Below are 17,741 nucleotides of genomic sequence, written 5' to 3'. Positions count from 1 at the left end.
TCAAAAAAAAAAAAAAAAAAAAATGGGACTATGAATACCATGTAGCCCATACAGTTACATGAGATATTGGTATAAAATATTCAGGAACGTGGCAATTACTAAGTAAATGTTACTATTTTTAATACAAAAATAATTATATATTTAAGAATATGCAAATATTCCATAGAGATTTGCTTTTTTTTTTTTGAGTTGGGGTCTCAGTCTATTACCCAGGTTGGAGTGTAGTGGCATGATCGTGGCTCACAGCAGCCTTGACCTCTTGGGCTCATGCGATCCTTCCACCTTAGCCTCCTTAGGAGCTGGGACTATGCCACCACACCCAGCTAATTTTTTGATTTTTTTGTGGATATGAGATCTTGCTATGTTGTCCGGGCTGGTCTTGAACTCCCTGCCTCATCCACCTAAAGTGCTGGGATTATAGGTATGAGCCACCACATCTGGCAGAAATTTGCTTTTTAAACAAGCAATCTCTTTTTTAAAGTAACAAGAATTTTCAGGAGGTTTTAGTGGTAACTAATAAAAGGCTCAGAGAAAACAGTACAACCGGGCTCGGTGGCTCAGCCTGTAATCCCACGCCTTTGGGAGGCTGAGGTGAGTGGATTGCCTGAGCCCGCGGGTTCGAGACCCACCTGGGCGGCGAGACCTCATCTCTACAATAAATCAAAAAATCAGCCGGGTGTGGTAGCGCGTGCCTGTAATTCTGGCTACTTGGAAGGCTGAGGCGGAAGGATCGCTGGAGCCCAGCAGGTCGAGGCTGCGGTGGCCGGGAGTGGCGACTGCACTCCAGTCTGGGCGACAGAGTGAGACTCCAACTCAAAAACAAAAAGAAAGAAAGAAACAGTACATATAATATGTGGTATTCACGTAATATAGAACTTCACATTTCATTTTTTGGAAAAACACTAACAGTTGACTACCAAGCACTTACAGGGAGATTACAAGAACTGCACAGTGTTTTTGTCTCCACTGGGCTAGTGCAGAGGACAGAACACAGACTGTCGGAATATGGGAAATGAGTCATTTCACTAAGGGTCAAGATGTGGACCATACAGCCGTTGTCCCCACGCGCCAGGTGAAGTCCTGGCTGCTGTCAACATGTAGCTCTCGCCTGTGCTGGGGTGTGAGGGAGAGACACATGTGGGGAACAGTTCTGTGCTCTTTTTCAGGCTGACTGTACTGCTTCAGACAGCGGGAACGGTGCTTTCCTGCTTGTCTCCAGCCTGGCTGCCCTGTGCTGCCATCAGCTTGATCTGAACCTACTACAGTCCACCGAGAAGATGCCTTTCTGGTCTGTGGGATTGCCACCCGATCGGTACTCAAAAAGGAGTTGGAAGAGTTCCTATTAGTAATATTTCTTGTTTCCATTTTTCTCCATTTCTCCCTGTCTCCAAGGAAGAAGAAGTTGAGTTACGAACAGAAATCAGAATCTGGGTTCTGCTCACCCAAAGCATAATGCATCTATTCTGTTCCAAAAAATGCCTTGATTGTTGATTTGTTTACTTCAGTTCCTTCTCAGAAGGAGAGAATCAGAATTTGGGGGATAAAGCAAAAATGGGGGGGGGGAGAGAATGCATGTATGTGTGCAGACAGAGATTCCTTTCTCTAAACGTTCAAAATGCTTCTGTTATGAACCTGCCCACCTGACCAAGGCATCAAAACCATGGTTATCCTCCCCCCGACCCAGCTACGTTTAAGCCACCTTCAGAGTGTCAGGAATGCTGGCTCTCATTTGCTTCATTATCAGGCCTTAATTTGCTCATCTGTAAATTGAAGACATTAGATTTAATCTTAGAACTTTCCAGATCTAAAATGTTCTTATTTAATCAACTAGGAGACAGCGAAATAGAAATTACCATAAGCAAAGCAAAGTCAACGCTGGTATGTGTGTGTGTGTGTGTATATGTGTGTGTGTGTGTGTGTGTGTGTGTGTGAGAGAGAGAGAGAAAACAGTTTTATTAGTACAAAGGACTTACTAGACATCTACAAAATTTTTCTTTGCCTATTTCAGAAGGGGGGACCAGATTTTATGCATTATAGCAAAATGATTGAACTAGTAGTTTTAAACCTTCATTTATTAGAAAAGGCAGATGTCAACACTTAGCACAGAGAGTCAAGGCTAGGATACCCTACTGAGATGTTGAACCACTTTAGAAAGAAACTTGGTCCTTTTTCCAGGTTTTTTCCCATCCAACAAGATATAAGGGCAACTCAAATTTTCAAGATAATTTTTTTTCTCCACTCTCTTTCCCTGTAATGATTAAGACCTTGGGATTGGCTGGGCGTGGTGACTCAAGCCTGTAAACCTAGCACTTTGGGAGGCCGAGGCAAGAGGATTGCCTGAACCCAGGGGTACAAGACCAGCCTGGGCAACTTGGTGAGACCTTGTCTCTTTAATAAATCAAAAAATTAGCTGGGTATGGTGTCACATGCCTGTAGTTCCAGCTACTTGGAAAGCTGAGGTGGAAGGATCCCCTGAGTCCAGCAGGTTGAGGCTGCAGTGGCATGAGTATGCCTGGACGACAGAGTGAGACTCTGACTCAAAAAAAAACCCAAAAAAAAAGATCTTGGGATTTGCTCACACAAGCTGAGGTTCACAGCTCCACACTGCCATTTACAAGGTACTGTAGTGTTTTTTAAAACATGAGATGTTAGCAATCAGGCCTTAGCAGTTCCATGCCTCATGCAGTTTTCTCTGTGTGAGAAGAAGAATAAAAATGGTAGTAATCAAGTATCAAGTACTTAGTTTTATTCTAGGCAGGTGCTAAGCAAGTGTTGTACCAGTTGTTTAATCGGCCCACATCCAACCTATTACTATCATTCCTATTTGGATCTCATTCTGGTCAGAAAAAGTCTATATCACCCATTCCCTACAGAAAGGTTCACTGATTGTCCAGTAAGGACAATCTCAAAGCCAGTAAGGAAAGGATCCAGGATTTGTACAACTCTAATCCTGAAGTGTGTTCTCAACCATTCCTAGATTCTGCCACTAGTCTCCATTTTGACCGTTGACCCCGTGACAGTTTCTTGGCTGTGTGGCTTCATTTAAATTCTTGTCTGCCTTCTCTTGGCCAACAACACATCTGCAAAGACATTTGGGGCCATGGAACTGAATTTCTCTGTGTAAAATCTAAGCATACCACTCCAGAAATACGCAAGCGACTGGTGCCTCGTGTGGGTGTCTTTGTGTGGTGGGGCTAGCCCAGGTGTGGTAGACATAGATATATAGTACCTTTCAGAGAATAGATTCCTTTTGCCTTCCTGGATCTGCGCCAAGGACTCAATTGCAATTCACAGGCTTTTCCTTGAAACAATTGAGTCCTCCAAATTAGACCATTGACGATTTCTCAGATTTCTCTTGATGCCTTGATGAATGTTAATGCTTAAAGAGCATATTTGAATGATAAATATTTCCTAAGTTCCAGTGAGAGACTGGAATCTTCACCCTTCCAGGATAGCTTGTATGGTTGTTCCAAGCTGAGGACTGTAACAGCAGCATTGGCAGAGAGTCAGGAGCACTGTGTTTTGTCGCTTGGGAAAGGCTCTAGCTGATGGTTTCCCGGAGAGTTCTAACTTACTATGCCTCTTGGGCAGACTGCAGGGTGCTGGCATGCAGATTTTAGAAATGTAGATGCTGGCACCAGTAGCATAAATAAAATTTCTCCAATTCCCCTCCCACTCCAGGACTAGCTGGGTCTCTGGCTCCTGTGTCTGCCCATGTCACCTGGGAAAGAGCAGCCATCGAGAAGGCAGGTGGAAAGCCCCACTCACAGTACAGCCCAGTGTCCAGAGACAGGCAGGTAGAATGCCAATATGATGCTTCCTCTGAAACCCATGAGACGAAATCTCTCCACTTCCACCCAGAAGGGATGAGAAGCAAACAGTTCAAGAACTCCTGGTTTGAGGAGTTTGAGAGCTCCTCATACCAGGCATTTATCTGACAGAATTGCCAACCAATCAGGGATGCTTCACTGGCTGCTGATCCCTGGTTGCATGCAGGAAGCCATGTTCAAGGAGGAAAAGGGCAACATCTTTACTCACTGCTAGTCCTGGAGTGCTCTGGTTCTGAGAACATCGAGGGGGCCATTTGCAGCACTACGCGTTTGGATCATTTAGGGTTTGCAGGTTGCTCTGAGGTCACTCTGTAGTGAACTATATCCAGATTGAATGAGCTCTTCCAGATTATTGTTGATCATAGTAGATCTGATCCACCTCTCTAGGCTGCTGTTGATTTATGAAGACCTATTTATTTATTTGAGACGAGGTCTCACTATGTTGCCTGGATGGGTCTTGAACGCCTGGCCTCAAGCGATCCTCCCACCTTGACCTTCCAAAGTTCTGGGATTATAGGTGTGAGCCACTGTACCTGGCCTCAGGTATACCTTCTAAAGCCTGGCTTAGAACCCATGGTTGATAGAATTTGCTTATTACTTCCTTTATTGTTCTGCCCCGATGTTAATTTACTGAAGAGAGCTGCCAGGGCTCAACTCTGGTTCTAATCACCTTCTCAGTGCCTGAGTCTCCAGGAGACTCCATATTTGAGCGGCATGTCCTTCAAGTTCTCTTCCAGGGACAGAACCGTCTAAAGGCTACTTTTTGAGTTGCAGAGCCCCACAGGCCAGTGCCTTCCTATAAGCACTTGGAAGACACTGAAGGCCAAGCATTGCTCATATCTGTTACAATATCCATATCTCAAAGACAATCCCATTTCTGTGGAAGTTTCTGTTAGCTCATATTCTGGGAGGTGAAGCAGGTAGGGCCTGGGGTAGTGGGGTCCCCTAGGCTATTGGGTCACCCTCTGCCTGTGTGGATGGCAGGCAAGCTCAGAACTCAGGCTAGACAGTGGCTGAAAGTCTTTTAAAAATGAATTGGATAACCATTCAAATGAATTGGTTTTGTTATATAGCTCCCTGAGGCAGGAAATAAGACTAAACTATTTCTTCCAACTGCATGATTCTATGAAAAGATCATCAGAGAAGGCAGCTCTATCTACCTTCTAATCTCAAGTAACACTGAAAAACACTTCATTAAGTACATTTTACAAAGTCAGTTCCTTCCTTTTCCATATTCAGTGGTTTTATTTCCTTCCTTTGCCTGGTTTTGTTCCTAGGCTTGTAGATGCTAGCCTAGAAACAAAGACCTTAAAATAATGGAATTCTTTTAAACACTAGTATCTGTTTTTCTTGGCTCTAAGTTCTTCTTCTTCTCCAAGTCTGGAGTTCTTGGTTCTTTTTCTTTTACCTTATCCCCAGAAGCTCCTTGGGAAATCAGCAACAATGAGAATAACGATTACAATAAATACTGTATGTCTCAAGCTGTGACTTTCTAATTTTTACCTATTATTTCTGACTTTCATTTGATTGGAAAGAGTATTTCTTTACTAAATAGGTCTGCCATACTTTGTCTTACCCTTTTTCTCTCGTCATTTTCTCTCAAGGTTAATGCTTTACTTAGAATTCTTTTTTTCCCCCTCTTTTTTGAGTTGGGGGGTCTCACTTTGTCATTCAGGCTAGAGTGCAGTGGCCTATCATAGCCTCGAACTCCTGGGCTCAAGTGATCCTCCCACATCAGCCTCCCAAGTAGCTGGGACTACAGATGTACACCGTCGTACTCAGCTAATATTTTGAATTTTTTTGTAGAGGAAAGGTCTTGCTAAATTGTCCAGGCTGGTCTTGAACTCCTGGGCTCAAGCAATTCCCACCTTGGCTTCCTAAAGTCCTGGGATTACTCAGTATTGTTGGAGAAATCTTAGGTGACTCACCAGACTGCTTGAATGGCTCTCACAATTCGGAGGCATTGAGGCCGAACAGACTTGAGGAAGTCACTTCCACTACTCATATGAGGTTGAAACACATGAAATCGCTGACATTAGACCCTTTTGATGTATAAAAAATAATGTCATACTGTTTAAACCAATATATAGGCGTATAGGCTCATAATCATACAGTAAGCCTCATTCCTCCAGGCAGAAGGATAAGGTTGTCTTTTTCTTTCTTTCTTTTTTTTTTTTTTTTGAGTTGGAGTCTCACTCTGTTGCCCGGACTAGAGTGCAGTGGCCACTCCTGGCCACCGCAGCCTTGACCTGCTGGGGCTCTGGCGATCCTTCCACCTCAGCCTTCCAAGTAGCTGAAACTACAGGTGTGCGCTACCTCACCGGGCTAGTTTTTTGATTTTATTGTAGAGATGAGGTCTTGCCAAGTTGCCCAGGCGGATCTCAAACCCGCGAGCTCAGGCAACCCACTCACCTCAGCCTCCCAAATGCACGGGATTACAGGCTGAGCCACCGAGCCCCGTTGTCTTTTTCTTTTTCATAGAATGTCTTCAGGCTGGGGCAACCCCTTAGGGTCCCCTCCCACTGTGGGAGCTTTTCTGTCCTCTCAAAAAAAAAAAAAAAGTCTTCAGACTGACTACCACCTTTTTCTCAAGATGGTAATAGCTAACACTTATTGAACAATGCTTGCCTTATCCCATTGAATTCTGACATCCATTCCACGATTTTAGGGGTATGGCTCCCATTTCACACATCTACGTACTGAGACTCAGAGAGACTGAGTGAAGGTGGGCCTGGCTCACTCTCCCTTGCACTTGCCCCTCTGCCATCCTGTGTCTCCTCTTTGCATTAAGCTCTTGCCCTTTAAACATTTTTTAAAAATAGAGATGGGAACTGGGCATGGTGGCTCATGCCTGTAATTCCAGCACTTTGGGAAAGAGGAGGCAAGAGGATTGCCTGAGCCCAGAGGTTTGAGACCAGCCTGGGCAACTTGGCGAGACCTCGACTCTAATAAATCAAAAACTTATCCAGAAATGGTGGCACATGCCTGTAGTTCCAGCAATTTGGAAGGCTGAGGCGAAAGTATCACCTGAGCCCAGTAGGTCAGGGGTGGTCATGAGCATGCCACTGCACTCTAGCCTGGGTGACAGAGTGCGACTCTGACTCAAAAAAAAAAAGAGATGGGGTCTTGCTATATTGTCCCGGCTGATCTTGAATTCTTGGGCTTAAACAATCCTTCCACCTTGGCCTCCCAAAGTGCTGAGATTACAAGCGTGAGCCACCACGTCTGGTCATCTTGCCTTCTTAAAAACTATTCATTTCTTAATTTTTATTTTATTTTATTTATTTATTTATTTTTTTGAGTTGGAGTCTCACTCTGTTGCCCAGACTGGAGTGCAGTGGCCGCTCCCAGCCACTGCAGCCTCAACCTGCTGGACTCTGGCGATCCTTCCGCCTCAGCCTTCCAAGTAGTGGAACTACAGGTGCGCGCTACCACACCCGGCTAATTTTTTGATTTATTGTAGAGATGAGGTCTCGCTGCCCAGGTGGGTCTCGAACCCGCGGGCTCAGGCAATCCACTCACCTCAACCTCCCAAAGGCGCGGGATTACAGGCTGAGCCACCGAGCCCGGCTAAAAACTATTCATTTTTAAAAACATTTCAACTGATACATAATAATTGTACATAGTTATGGGGGTACATGTGATATTTTCATACCTGCATACAAAGTCTAGTGATTAAATCAGGGTAGTTAGCATCACCATCACCCCAAACATTTATCATTTCAAAGCTATTCTTGATATTCCTTTTAAAAGGATTTTTGCCTGAAGCAAGAATGAGCAAATTACTAACTACCTGATTTTCTCCATGTCCTAATTGCCCAAGATACTATGGTGATGCCTCTCTGTGGATAAAAGAACTGTAGGACAGTGCGGCTTAGTTATCAAACTCTGGAGCTCATTTTTTTTTCTTTGAGTCAGGGTCTCACTCAGACTGGAATGCAGTGGCACAATATTGGCTCACTGTAGCTTCAACCCCCTGGGCTCAGGTGATCCTCCCACCTCAGTCTCCAGGGTAATGGGACTACAGGCAAATGCCATCAAGCCTCGCTAGTTTTTTTATTTTTATTTTTAGAGATGAGATCTTGCTAAGTTGCCTAGGCTGGTCTCCAACTCCTGGGCTCAAGCCATCCTCCCAACGTGCTGGGATACAGGCATGAGCCACTGCACCCAGTCATTACTTCAAACATAAATACTTTGACATTATAAACTTTTTAAAGGTTGGAGGCAGATGTCCAATTTGTATGTATTATGAAAAAAGTAAGAAGCCAGAGCACACACATGTATTTTGTTTATAGATGCCATCTAATAAAATCTAAGAAATTAAATTAATCTGAAACATACTTAATGAAGTACATAATCATTACTATGTTGCATGGCAATTAGGCATAAATGAGAGGCATTCAACATAAATGTAATTGGTGTGACTTTACATGGCCAAACCAAATGGTTAGGCTTTCTCTGATCATGTTTAGCTTTCTAAGAACGATAATGGGTACCAGTGTGGACAGTGTCCCCTGATTGCATATGTCATTATCATCACACACACTGTCCAGCACAGAGGTTGTGCACCTGTTCCCTTAATAGTTTTCTTGATCTCTCCTTTCCCCAGTCCCTGGGGTAGGATAGACTCATCTTGGATTCTGTCCATGGTACTTGGACCTAGGTTTGCTGGCGAGTATATCTCTTTGATGCAAGTGACTCCATTCATACTGGTTTAAACCAAGGAGAATTTATTGGCTCCCCTCCCTGAAATATCAGGAGTAGATCCAGGTGCTTGGGCTGTCCCTGGGGCTCTGTGTCTCTGTTTATCCAAGCTCTCTTTTCTCTGTGTTTATTTCATCGTAGGCAGAATTTTCTGCATTGTGGGAAGGTGGCCATCGACAGCTCTGGGTTTAATCAGCATTCTCAGAACTTATACAAGGAAGAACCTCTTTTCCAATGGTTCCAGCAGAATCCTTGAGATCAACTCCAGCTTTCCTGAGTTGGTTTCCCTGACCCTTTTCTGAACTAAGCAGAGAGGCATGGGAATGGGATGGCCAGGCCTCTGTCACGGGACAACTCTTAGAGAGGAAGGTGGATTCAGTCTCCTCATCCATAAAGATTGGACAACAGTCAGCAATAGTAAGCAATAGTAGTCTACCAAGGAAAACTGGATGCCATTACTAGAAAAGGGAGAATAAGACTGGGCAGTGGAAATGAACGCATGTCCTCCAGTTGGTGAATCATAGCAGAGAAAGCACAGGTAAAATGGCCGCTGAGTCCCCATATCTGGGACACATGGCTCAGAGAATGGGAAGTATTAGGAGTAAAGTGAGCAGATACAGTCCAAGTGCCCCATTGTAGCTACTGAGTGGATTTTTACAAGCTCATAAATTGAGTAAACATTTTACTTTCCTGTCCCTTAAAATATCCCTCTCAACCACATGCTGTTACTGAAATTTATTTAACCATGAATAATCCTTTATTTTAGAAGTGAAGAAAAGGAACTTCAGTGCAAGTGCTCTGGAAAAAGCAATGTGGAGGTAAGAACGAGTTGTAGGCAACGTAGAAATTAAAATATCATATCACTTACGATACTGATAAGGAACGAGGATCAAGAAGAAGCAGGGAAAGAAAAATTCTGTGCAAAAAGGATGGAAGGAAGTGATTCAGAAGATTAAAGACAAGAAAAATTTCCTGTTTTCCCAAATTCACCAAAGTCAGTCTACTTTTTTTTTTTATGGTCTCGCTATGTTGCCCTGGCTGGTCTTGAACTCCTGGCCTCAAGTGATCCACTCATCTCAGCCTCTTAGAGTGTTGGCACTACAAGCATGAGCCACCATGCCCAGCCCATGTCAGCCAAGTTGACTGAACACAGACAATGGCCCCAAGACTCACCTGGGTAGAAATTCTATTACATAGCGGGTGTGGATATTGGTCTCTACTTTTTATTTTTATTTTTTTGAGTTGGAGTCTCACTCTGTCGCCCAGACTGGAGTGCAGTGGCCGCTCCCGGCCACTGCAGCCTCGCTGCTGGGCTCCGGCGATCATTCCGCATCAGCGTTCCGAGTAGCCAGAATTACAGGCATGCGCTACCATGCCCGGCTGATTTTTTGATTTATTGTAGAGATGAGGTCTCACCAAGTTGCCCAGGCGGGTCTCGAACCCGCGGGCTCAGGCAATCCACTCACCTCAGCCTCCCAAGCGCAGGATTACAGGCTGAGCCACCAAGCCCGGTTTCTACTTTTTATTTTTATTTTTTGAGTTAGATTCTCACTCTCGCCCAGGCTGGAGTGCAGTGGCACACTCACAACCACCTCAGCCTCGACCTACTGGGTTCAGGTGATTCTTCCACCTCAGCCTTCCAAGTAGCTGGAACCACAGATAGGTGCCACCATGCCCAGCTGAATTTTTTTGATTTATTGTAGAGATGAGGTCTTGCTATGCTGCTCAGGCTGGTCTTGAATCCCTGAGCTCAGGTAACCCTATCACCTCTACCTCCCAAAGTGCTGGGATTACAGGCATGAGCCACCTTAAAATCTTCCTAGCTTATTGGATGGAAACCAAAAATTCCATCCTCAGTGATTGCTCTTGCTTGAGAATTCTCATAGTCTGGACAATCCTGGCTGAGTTAGGTCATAATTCAAGCGAGTGAGAAGAATTCAAGATAAAATATGCCATAAGAGAAAGTCCTTGGCTGTCAGCCATATCAGGAGCTTTGGCATGTCTTAATAAACTTAAACTTTTTTCTTCTTCTGTGATGTAATCTGTGTTTTGCTAAACAGGACTTAAACTATCTTGAACTTTATCCCTATAGAGTGAGGGAAATAGTCCAGTCAATATTACTTCATGGCTCTTAAGTTGTAGAAATTCAGATGGCCGGGCTTGGTGGCTCAGCCTGTAATCCCAGCAATTTGGGAGGCTTAGGTGAATGGATTACCTGAGCCCGTGGGTTTGAGACCAGCCTGGGTGACTTAGTGAGACCTCGTCTCTACAATAAAATAAAAAATAGCTGGGCGTGGTATCACGCGTCTGTAGTTCTAGCTACTCAGAAGGCTGAGGCGGAAGGATCACTGGAGCCCAGAAGGTCAATGCTGTGGTGGCCGTGAGCATGCGTGCAACTACACCCCAGCCTGGGTGAAGGAGTGAGACTCCAACTCAAAAAAGAAAAAAAAGAAATTCAGCTTTATCCAATCTTGAAGATGCACAGAAACATGGCACATTGTGGTCCCCTCTGTGTGATAGCATCTTAACTGCATTTTCAGGGAATGAAAGTATATTTGGGGAGGCTGATCTTCATGGCCATCTGACATTCAGACCTGACCACATAGGTCAGACTACCTATTTCAAGATATCCTGAATATTTCCCAGTGATGGTCAGTAATGTGAGAACAAAAAAGCGACACTGTAGTCACAGTATTATTATAATATCCATTTCCAATATGAGAGTTATTTAATAGAACACTGGCATGGATCAAACTGTATTCTAAAAACACCAATAAAGGGAATCAGCACCACGAAAAGTTGTCCTAATTGCCTTGTTCCTCAATAAAGGCAGTGATATTATGGTGAGTTCTGGATCAGTTGGCTTTGGCATCACAAGCACAATGACAGAAAAATGTCAGGAATAGTGTGGGATGGAATAATGTAACAAATACAGCAGAATAAGGCAGGTGTGAAGAAAAGATGCCTTTCATCTCTTTCATAAAACATCTTAAAATCTATAAGAACTTTCTCATTAATTCCCAATTCACAACTGGGAGAGAGAAGGGACACTCCCCCCCCCATATATCTGTGAATCAAAGACTAAAAGTTAAAGGGTGCTGGTTGTGATCACAGATAAAAACTAAACATTTCATTAACACTTAAATTCTCCTCACAGAACTCATGGCTTTCACTTATGTTCACAATTGCTATATAACATGTGTATGCTGGCAGGACAGAAATGAAACCCCTCTTTGTTTGTAGAACTAAAATTTCACTCTTGAAGTCGGAGAAGGGTGAGCAGGGGGCATACATAGAGTAGATAAGAATGGAACAGTGGCCGGGCACCTCGGCAGCATCCTTAGCCCCGACTTCCCAGCATACGAAACTCATTGCACTCATTGTTAGGTTCCTATTTTTCACATGTTCTCTGAGTCCAACAGCCTGACCAGTAACACCTGTCTATGTCTCAAAGGCTTAGAAAGAAACCTTTGCCTAAAAGTCATCTCTTTAAGCTTATGATCTCTGCTGTGCCCCTTCCAGACAAATCCACCAGAGAAGCTAGATTTGGGTCCTTCCTCTTACCACTGCACTGCCTTTTACATCAAAGTCAACAGTAAAGAAAAAAGCCACAAAAAATGAAGCTAGACGCTCTAGGTTTGAGATCGTGAGGCATTTGAAACCAGGAAGACTGACACCTTTCCACAGGAAATCACTAATGGCGTGTTTGCACCCGGTGTGCTGTGCTCTCGCCCTGAGTCAGTACTGACTGCCCCTCCCTTCTCTTTTCTTGCCTTCCATCAACTCAAAGTGAAAAATGCTCTAGAGTTATGGGTTGTCAGGTGACCTGGGCTGGGAATGAACCCAAACATTCCCTTGAAACTGATGTTGTACTATGGTTTTGTTTTTGTTTTTGCACGGTAGAAAAGTGAAGGGCACAGGCATGCCCTAAATTGTGCACCAGGTGGGATTCAGCTGTCTCCACTTTCCTGCCTCTCTAATAACCCAACGTTTAGAAGGTGAAGTCTTCCTGGTAACCAGGCTTTGACCTAGTAATTTGGGCAACATGCTGTGTTCACCTTTAGAAGCACAGACGCTGGGGCTAGCTGCTGAGAACCAGGCTGGAAATGTTAATATAACTGCTACCGGGACATTTTACTGATCTTAGAGTGGCCCCAAAGTGGTGTGTGTGTGTGTGTGTGTGTGTGTGTGTGTGTGTGTGTGTATGTGTGGGTGCATGTCTATTCTGTGTATGTTGGCTCTAGTGTTGGCATGGGATTTGCTGAGTTGTAGAACTAAAATTTCACCCTTGAAGTCAGAGAAGGGTGAGCAGGGGGCATACATAGAGTAGATAAGAATGGGACATTGGCAGGGCATGGTGGCTCAAGCCTGTAATCCCAGCACTTTGGGAGACCAAGGTGAGAGGATTGCCTGAGCTCAGGGGTTCAAAACTAGGCCGAGCAACATGGAGAGAACTCATCTCTACAATATATCAAAAAGTTAGCTGGGCATGGTGGCATGTGCCTGTGGTTCTAGCAACTTGGAAGGCTAAGGCGGAAGGATCACCTGAGCCCAGCAAGTCGAGGCTGCAGTGGCTGTGAGTGTGCCACTGCACTCCAACCTGGGTGACACAGTGAGACCCTGACTCAAAAAAAAAAAAAAAAAAATGGAACAGTAGGCTGGGTGCGATATCTCATGCCTGTAATCCCAGCTATTTGGCAGGCCAAGGTGGGAGGATTGTTCAAGCCCCGGAGTTTGAGACCAGCCTGGGTAACATAGTGAGACCTTGTCTCTACAAAAAATAAAAAAGTAGCCAAGGAGGCACAGTGGCATGTGCCTGTAGTCCCAGCTACTTGGGAAACTGAGGCAGAAGAATCACCTGAGCCCAGGAGTTTTAGGTTGTGGTGAGTTGTAATCATACCATAGCACTCCAGCCTGGGTGACAGAGTGAGATCCCAACTCAAAAAAATAAATGTAAAGCAGTGTCAGAATTTTTTAAAACTGAGAGATTGCTGCTTGTTTCATGTAAAGATAAACATATAGTTCAATCCCTTCCCTTGTTTTATTTTTATATTTTTAATGAATTGAATTTTATTTATTATTCTTTGTTAGTATTATGATTAGTAGTAGTATTTTAGAGATGAGGCCTTGCTCTGTCACCCAGGTTGAAGTCCGGTGATGCAATCATAGCTCACTGTAGACTCAACCTCCTGGGCTCAAGCAGTTCTCCCACCTCAACCTCCTGAGTAGCTGGACCTAGCGTACCCCACCACACCCCGCTAATTTCTTTTTTTTGTAGAGATGGGGGTCTCCCTATGTTGCCCAGGCTGGTTTCAAACTTCAGGGCTAAGCAATCCTCCCACCTCAGCCTCCCAAGGTGCTGAGATAATAGGTCTGAGCCACTGCTCCTGGCCTCCATTGAATTTTAAATAATTGATTTTTAGAGACATCTCTGTGCTGTTTCTTTTCAAGTCTACAACTTTGGAGACAGCCTGTGGCTCTGGGACTATGACAGACAGGATTGGGCTGATTCCCGCGATGCCTCTACCGGAGGAGACGGTAATGAGGGTTCGTCTCATCGGCGAATCCCAGGGTTGTTCTGTCATTTACTCTGATTTCTCTAAGTGATTGAAAAGTGCACTTGACACATACTCCCTCTTCAGAGATCAAGTTATAATTAAATCCAGGAAAACTATCTGACAGCTGGAGCCTGCAGGTTCTGAGCTTGAGATTTGTTCTTACTCAAGCCGGCAGCTATGGGTTATGTGCCAGTGGCCACATGCACAACCACTTAGGGTGAGTATGAAATGTCTCTTCTGTCTGGTTTATTTTGTTTGGGGAGAAGGAAAGCCCACCAGGGAAGTGGACTGGCTTTGAATACAGATTTACACGTTTTCTTACAAAACCCAAGTCCTACTTTTTCCAGAGAGGACTAAAGGGTAGTTCCAAACTGTACCATCAAACAAGAAACCATAACTAAGTTAAGAACAGGTAAGCATGATGGCTTGAGAAGGGGAGACATCTGGTGGGATGCCAGTGTGAGGCTCAGATTTAATGGCTTCATCAAAGGAAATGTGTTAAATGCTCATTAACTAAACTTACAAACGATCCCCAACTGGGAGGTGTTGCAAACAACAGAGGAATAAAACACACACACACACACACACACACACACACACACACACACACACACACACAGCAGGAAATGAGGTAGCATTCTGCTTGGAAAACAGGCCCACATTAAGATCATCTTAAATATAGACATCCTTAAAGAACATCAATACAGAATTAAGGCAATAATTCAAGAGCAGCAAGTTACCATCTCTGACAGATGTTGTTGGAGAAACTGACTATGGCTGAGGTGGTTGGGGGTGTGGACCACCCCAAAGAATGCTGGAGAAGATCTGAAACATACCCAGGAGGAAAGAGAGCGGGAGCCACGGGACAACAACACTGGTAGACGAGTGACAGAAGAACACTTGATAGTGACATGCCACCAGATTCTAAATATTGGTTACTACAATCCTAATTTTCCAAGGCTCAGGGGCCATTGATCCAGACCACACTGTGGATGGTGTCGGAAAGATCACGTTAGGGTAGTCACAAGGATCACAGATCTGCACCTCACAATCACCTTACTGAGCCCTAGAAAGCCATTAGGGGCAGACTTCCTGTACTATTATTCTAGGCACTGCATTTTTATACAAAACAGGCATCTTGAGAAGAAGAGCATTCTGGATCTTCAGTCTCCTCCTGATGCAATGAAAGACCCGGGGCAAGAACCACACCTCTACTCATGTGCTTTCCCTTGAATCTGACCCTCTGGACTCCGCCTGTAGGCTCCTGGCAGCACACTGAGGTCCTGCAAAGTACGCGGAGAGGAGGCAGAGTGTTATGGCAGCCTGGATGATAGACACCAGGGTTGTAGTTCTGCCTCTGCTGCTAAATATCTGTGTGAGCCTGGGGAAGTCTCTGGACCTCTCTGGGCTGCAGTTCCCTAACTAGCGTAGGGATTAGTTATGGACTGAATTGTGTTCCCCCAATGAATATGTTGGCGTTCTTACCCCCAGGACCTCAGAATGTGACTATAATTGGAGATAGGGGTTTTAAAAAGGTGATTAAGTTAGAATGAGGTCATTAGGGTGGGCTGTTACCCCGTGTGGCCTCAGGGCTGATCTGATGATACCTGAGAATGTGAGAGGAGTCAATAGGGGACACCCAGAGTAAAGAGTACCCACTGGAGAAGACTGGCAGCGGCAGGAATGGCCACCAGTGCCCCTGTTATGCTCGGTCCCTGACTGAGAGCAGCCCAGGAGAAGACAGCAGCGGATACCGAAAGAGGTGTCCTTTGCAAGGAAGTCTGCGTGCCCGCCTCCATGGTCAACCCATTGAGGTCCTAACTTATGGTTCTTTTCATGTCCAATGCTTACATTATCATGTACTGTAATCATATTTATTTTCTCATGAATTACTTTTCTTTTGAGTTTTAAAAAATATTTTTAATTTTTGAAGATTTTTTATTTTAAACATGTGGGGTATTTTCTTGGAGTTTTATTAAATATGCCCACTTTTCTATGTCTCTTATTCTGCTCCAAACTCTCTGAGAAAACAGTAAGACACTCCACAGGAGGGTGCAGTCTTTAGGTGTCAATGGGTTCCATGCCCTCCTGTTTTGGGCTGTTCCTCCTGGAACCCCGGTCTGAGGGGGTTGGGCTTTGCATCTTCCCTTGTTTCAGGGGAGCTCGGCCTTCAGGAACTCGTGGAGAAGAGGTGCAAGTGATGTAAATCCTTGAACCTTTTCCATGTTTCTAGTCCACTCGCACCCAATCATGATTCTAGGTCAGAAGTCATTTGCCCTTGGAATCTTGAGGTCATTGCTCCCTGACTTCTAGCGTTCCTGTTTGCCATTCTTTTTTCTTATCTTTTCTTCTTTTTTTGAGACAGGTTCTTGCTGTATTGCCCAGGCTGGAGTACAGTGGAGTCTCTGAGTTCATTCCCCGACTCATCTGTTTTAGTATCCAGTCTTTTCATGTCCACAGCCTTCCCCCATTGTCTGACGATTTCTTGTCCTTCCTTAAGACTGGGCACTAGAAGTCAGATTGGAGCCTTGTGTTGGGAGCCTTTTTGCCTGGTGGGTCTCACTGTGGATGAATCTGGTGGAGGACTTGGTTCTTGTTGGGGATCTCCAAATGTCAGTATTTATAGATGTTTACTGTTGTCAGGCCATTTTCTTTTTTTCGAGTTGAAGTCTCACTCTGTTACCCAGGCTGGAGGGCGTGACACGTTCACAGTCACTGTAGCCTCACTGCTGGGCTCAGGTGATCCTGCTGCCTCAGTCTGCTAAGTAGTTGGTACTACAGGTGTGCACTACCATACCCGGCTAATTTTTATTTATTTATCGTAGAGATGAGGTCTCACCAAGTTGCCCAGCCTGATCTTGAACCTGTGGGCTCAGGTCATACTCTCACCTGGGTCTCCCAGTGTGCTGGGATTATAGTCGTGAGCCACCGCGCCCGGCCCAGACAGGCCATTTTCAACAAATAAGAAGCCATTCTTGGTGATGGTGGTTGGAGTGGGGAAAGACTGCGTAAAAACATGGCTAGCAGCTTTTTGGGAGCTGAGTTTGGGAAGGTAACTGGAAAATCTTTCCTCCCAGCATGTAGAGTCTCACCTAATTCCCCTGTTTTTAGGGTAGTAACAACACCCCTTCCTAGCTGTCTCTGAGACCAGCGTGCTTCTGGTTCAGCTTCTACAGTCTTTTGGTATAGAAAGTCTTTTGCTTTTGGAAGGAATAGGTTCAGATTCTTGGCTGCCTGGCTGGGAGTAGGGAGGGAGATAGAGGATTCTGATTCTGATGACTCCGATAGACTTTCAAACAATCCTCTGATTTTCAGCCCTTCCCTGTGCTCTGGCCTTGGATGGAGGTGGAAAGAGAGTACCCCTCCCCCGCCTCCTTCTCCAGAGCCTTTCCTGGGTTAGTGACTCCAAGGGGGTTGTCTTTACGGGCATTTTCCAGACCCTACAAGTGTGCAATTCATTTTCCATTTTCTCTATGATATTACATTAGCTGCTACTCTTCCCCTCAATCCATGTTTGATTTTCCCATCATCTGTTGGCATTTCTCATTTCTGAGACCCATCCCACTTCCCAATCATTGTTGGGGTTTTGTTTTGTTTTTTTTTGAGTTGGAGTCTCACTCTGTTGCCCAGACCGGAGTGCAGTGGCTGC

The 17,741-nt window shown here is 44.7% G+C and overlaps 1 protein-coding gene across 1 annotated transcript in view; it reads right to left on the bottom strand.

Annotated features, from left to right (window-relative positions):
• The window catches only part of SASH1 (SAM and SH3 domain containing 1), a 363,374-nt gene that overhangs the window by 247,764 nt on the left and 97,869 nt on the right, over positions 1-17,741 (bottom strand). The gene's annotated exons all lie outside the window — the stretch shown is intronic.

This window comes from Carlito syrichta, unplaced genomic scaffold (assembly GCF_000164805.1).
Source record: "Carlito syrichta isolate Samal-C Ts95f unplaced genomic scaffold, Tarsius_syrichta-2.0.1 Scaffold302058, whole genome shotgun sequence".
In the NCBI taxonomy this organism is placed as follows: Eukaryota; Metazoa; Chordata; class Mammalia; order Primates; family Tarsiidae; genus Carlito; species Carlito syrichta.
The sequence above is the reverse complement of the archived record's forward strand: the minus strand, read 5'-3'. Positions and strand labels throughout refer to the sequence as shown.